This window comes from Leuciscus leuciscus, assembly GCF_965113295.1.
Source record: "Leuciscus leuciscus genome assembly, chromosome: 14".
In the NCBI taxonomy this organism is placed as follows: domain Eukaryota; kingdom Metazoa; phylum Chordata; class Actinopteri; order Cypriniformes; family Leuciscidae; genus Leuciscus; species Leuciscus leuciscus.
In genome coordinates this window covers 19933735-19938463 of record NC_138738.1, presented here as the reverse complement: position 1 = coordinate 19938463, position 4729 = coordinate 19933735, and the positions used below count along the sequence as shown (strand labels likewise).

General features: G+C 35.2%; 1 protein-coding gene and 1 long non-coding RNA gene across 2 annotated transcripts in view; one reads left to right on the top strand and one right to left on the bottom strand.

The window, feature by feature from the left end:
• The window catches only part of LOC309474450 (uncharacterized protein), a 143760-nt gene that overhangs the window by 65333 nt on the left and 73698 nt on the right, over positions 1–4729 (top strand). The gene's annotated exons all lie outside the window — the stretch shown is intronic.
• On the bottom strand, positions 1128–3850 carry LOC309474499. Its single transcript, XR_014197333.1, has 2 exons — positions 3610–3850; positions 1128–1435 (listed from the first exon to the last, which is right to left on the bottom strand). It is a non-coding gene; the product is annotated as an uncharacterized lncRNA (long non-coding RNA).

Sequence of the window (4729 nt, the reverse complement as noted above, 5' to 3'; positions counted from 1 at the left end):
TATATACTGTATGTGTGTGTGTATATATATATATATATATATATATATATATATATATATACACACAGAGTGCTGGTCAGAGTTATTTACCCCCTTGGTAAATATGATCAAAGATGGCTGTAAAAAATAAATCTGCATTGTTAATCTTTTTGACATGTTATCAAAATTTCTTTGCAAAAATCTAACCTTTCATTGAAGTAAAAGAATTGAAAGTGGGGGGGATTCTTTTATATTTTTTTTAAACACGTTGGGAACAATTATTTGTCCCCTTTTATTAAATACTTTTTGCAACCTCCTTTTTCCAAGATAACTGCTCTAAGTTTTCTCCTATAATGCCTGATGAGTTTGGAGAACACCTGACGAGATCAGAGACCATTCCTCCATACAGAATCTCTCCAGATCCTTCAGATTCCCAGATCCATGTTGGCGCTGCTTCTCTTCAGTTCAGCCCACACTGAAAAAAATGATACTTTGGATTAACTTAGATTTTCTCAAATTGTATTTATGACTTAGTTAAAACCGTAAATTTTGATTTAACGTCAAACCAACATTTAATTTTTTTCCAACACAACGTTTTACTTTAATCCAAAGTAATAATATTGTTTGTTACAAAGAACATGTGTAATTTTTTTGCTTTGATACAACTTAGTGTTTTTATTTTAGAAAAACTTAACATTTACAATTACATCCAAGTGAAGTTTTTACTTTGAAATAAACTAATTACATAGATGTAATTAGTTTCTCTCAAATTATTTTTTTGATTTTGTTGAAACTATACATTTTTACTTGATGTTAATCAAAATTTTGCTTTGGTTCAAATTATTTTTTTCATTTTGGAAAAACTAATATTTTCAGTTTCAATAAAATAAATTGAATTTTTACTTTGGAAAAAACTAATAAAATTGATGTAATTTTGTTACAAGTTATTAAATTAGGTTTTTTCAAGTTGAATTTTTTACTCAGAACAAACTATCAATTTTAATTATAACAAAGTCAATAAATTTAGGTAAATATTATAATGCGTCAATAAAAAAGCCAAAGTTGCTCCCATATTCAAGTTTTGTTGTACAAAATACCTTGTTTCGGTCTGTAGCTCACTTTCCTTAAATAAAGACACAAAAATTAGCTTCAAAAGGACTGAAATTTAATTACAATAATATACAATACATAAATACAATAAACGTTGAGAATTGATTGCAGTGGCAAGTGAGGCATTTAAATGTGGTCGCTTCAGTTTTTGTGAAGGCTGATGAAATCTGGACAAATGAGTCAAAAGTGCCTTCCAAGTCTTGCAGGTGCATGGACAACTAAAATAGATGCAAGGATAGGAATGGCGACGTCCATAGTGTCTGTGCTCAAGCTTATAATGTTTAAGAAGTTCAGATCTTCGTAAAACAGAAACACCAGTCTTTGCATTTCCACATTCACCAGAAAACTAAGAAAGAAACATACAAAAAGAACCATGTTAGGCATTTGCTGCTTAAAGGAACAGGCCACCGTTTTTCCATACTGAGATATGTTCTTACCTGAGCTTAGACAAATTGAGTACCAGTCTGGTCTTTGTTGGTGCGCTCAGTCACGCACAAAGACCAAAGATGTTTTTAGCATTTAGCCTTTCCCAGCATATTCCTATGGACCCATAGTACTGCGTGGACGTCGAAGTGCTCCTAAGGTGTTATTACGCCTTACAATATAGTACCCCTTTTTATCCGCTTAGAAAATCGACATGTTTAATTTTGTGTAACTATACTTGGATCATGTAACTACTCGCGTCAAGTCAAGTCAAGTTTATTTATATAGCGCTTTTCACAACATAGATTGTATCAAAGCAGCTTCACCGTATTAAATTAAAACAATACATCAATATTTGTTTCTAGTGGAACGTCCACGTTTGGTAATGCTGATTAATAGTATTGTTGATTGATTAATTAAAGGGATAGTTCACTTTGAAATAAAATTTTGGTATGTTTTAGCTTACCTCAAGGGCATCCAAGATGTAGGTGTCTTTTTTTCCGCAGAAGTTTCAATTTTGATATTTTTAGGTCAAACCGTTCTTGTCTGTCAGTCATATAATGCAGGTCTATGGTCACTGTCTCAAAGAGCATGCACAAAGTCCAAATTAAAACAATTCCCCATCGTCCAAATTAAACAATTCCCCATCGTAAGTACACATTGATGGCCTAAGACACGAAACGAGCGGTTTGTGTGAGAAAACGAACAGTATTTATATAGTTTTTACCTCTTGAACACAGCCGCGTCCAAATGATCTGACGGCGCGGGCGGGTATAGATATATAAATAGATGTCGCCTTGGCTACTGCAGTTCATTGGAACGAAACCGTAGCCAAGCGACATCTAGTGTATACATCTATACCCGCCCGCGGACGGGTATAGATGTATACACTAGATGTCGCCTTCGCTACTGCAGTTCATTGGAACGAAACCATAGCCAAGGCGACATCTATGTATATATCTATACCCGTCCGCGCCCTCAGATCATTTGGACGCGGCTGTGTTCAAGAGGTAAAAACTATATAAATACTGTTCGTTTTCTCACACAAACCGCTCGTTTCGTGTCTTAGGCCATCAATGTGTACTTACGATGGGGAATTGTTTAATTTGGACGATGGGGAATTGTTTTAATTTGGACTTTGTGCATGCTCTTTGAGACAGTGACCATAGACCTGCATGAAATGACTGACAGACAAGAACGGTTTGACCTAAAAATATCAAAATTGAAACTTCTGCGGAAAAAAAGACACCTACATCTTGGATGCCCTTGAGGTAAGCTAAAACATACCAACATTTTATTTCAAAGTGAACTATCCCTTTAATTAATCAATCAACAATACTATTGATCAGCATTACCAAACGTGGACGTTCCACTAGAAACAAATATTGATGTATTGTTTTAATCGTATTAAATAGGGAAACCGTGAAAGAGCTTGGTCGCTTCTAACTTCACCCCCGTTTGGGTCCTTAGGAATATGCTGGGAAAGGCTAAATGCTAAAAACATCTTTGGTCTTTGTGCGTGACTGAGCGCACCAACAAAGACCAGACTGGTACTCATCAATTTGTCTAAGCTCAGGTAAGAACATATCTCAGTATGGAAAAACGGTGGCCTGTTCCTTTAATGCTATTTTCATAATGCAAGATCATGCTTTTGCATATTAGTTTAAATATTTATGCCTATTGGTGGTTACTTATTCAGCGGGAAGATGACATTTATTAAACTGTCTAGATATTAATTTAATTTTATGGTTATAGTGTGCGTAAACATGTTACTTGTGTGATGGACTTCTCTATCAGTATAGTCATTCATATTTGTGGTGTCCTTGGGCAAGACACCTCACCCACTGCCTGTATGAATGTAGTGTGTGAGTGGTTGGTGATGGCCGAAGGGACCGGTCGGTCTGCCCCTGAGCAATTGTGGCTACAATAGTAGCTTACCATCACCGAGTATGAACTGAAAGAATAATGACTACACTGTAGCGCTTTGAGAAGCTTGTGACACTGTTTTGTAAAGCGAAATACAAGTGTAAGGCACAATTATTATCATATTCATACAAATAATGTTCACTGCCTGGTGTGCATGTGTGGATCACCTACCAAATTCTGCAGTGGTTAATGATTCCAGAAAGAGGGCACCTGTAAATACAAAGGAAATGGCATGAATTTATAGGGGACAGTGATTATTATTTCCATTAACGTTAGTCACTTTAAACTATAACTTATGTAGTGTTTCTCTTTAATCAGTCATTGCTCTCACCATTGCTACAAATACAATATGTAATAAACAAATACATAAAAGTAGTAAATAGTAAGTTAACATTAGGAAGGTTTTTAAGAGAAAATAATTTATAAATGTGTATGGCAACACTGTCATCCTCTTCTATCTCTAATCTGAGCAGGTTCACAGGGTGCACGAGTTTACAATGGGCCCAAAAAAATCCAACACGACCTTACCCGAGCTCGTTCAACGTTCTGTCCGATCCCGACCATAAACTGCACGCAGAGGAGAAGGGTCTGACTGCAGAGCCACAGTTTCACCCCGCGCATGCGCAGTTTCACTACAGCAGTTTTACCCGCGCGTTTTGGTTTATATTATTCTAACATTTAACCCTTATGTGCTGTTGGGGATGTTTTCATCCACTATGGGGTATTTTTGAGTCTTGATCTGCCCATAACTTTTTCTGTGTTTCAGCAAATGGAATGATTTTTGGTGACAAATCTTATTTTGACACATATTTAGGGAAAATGCTTTGAAAATTTTCAAAAATTCAACAGTGCACTGTGGGCAAATTCACTACCCTTTCGTTATGTTCGTGGCTGAAAACAGCCACTACTTTAAACTGCTGTAAAAATGTATCAGATAAATATTTTTTTCAAAATGTTTTGCATAAATCTATTAATCAACCTCTGTCCTGCTCAAAACTACTAAATGTAAAAAAAAAAAAAAAAAAAAACAGGATTTTAACTTTAATTGCCAAATTCATAAATGATGTCACTGATTTGGGTAAAAAAACACTAAATGACTTATTTTCAATATAAAATGTGCCTGTGGACTGGATTTTTTATTTTATTTTTATTTTTACAGTCTTGGACATGTCAAAGATTAGAAACAACATTGGTTTTGATGCATTGTTAGTTTTTGTGCAGCATCAGATTTGAACTTTTTCTCCCTCATTTACTGTTCGTGGCTGTTTTTGCCCCATTGACTTCCATTATA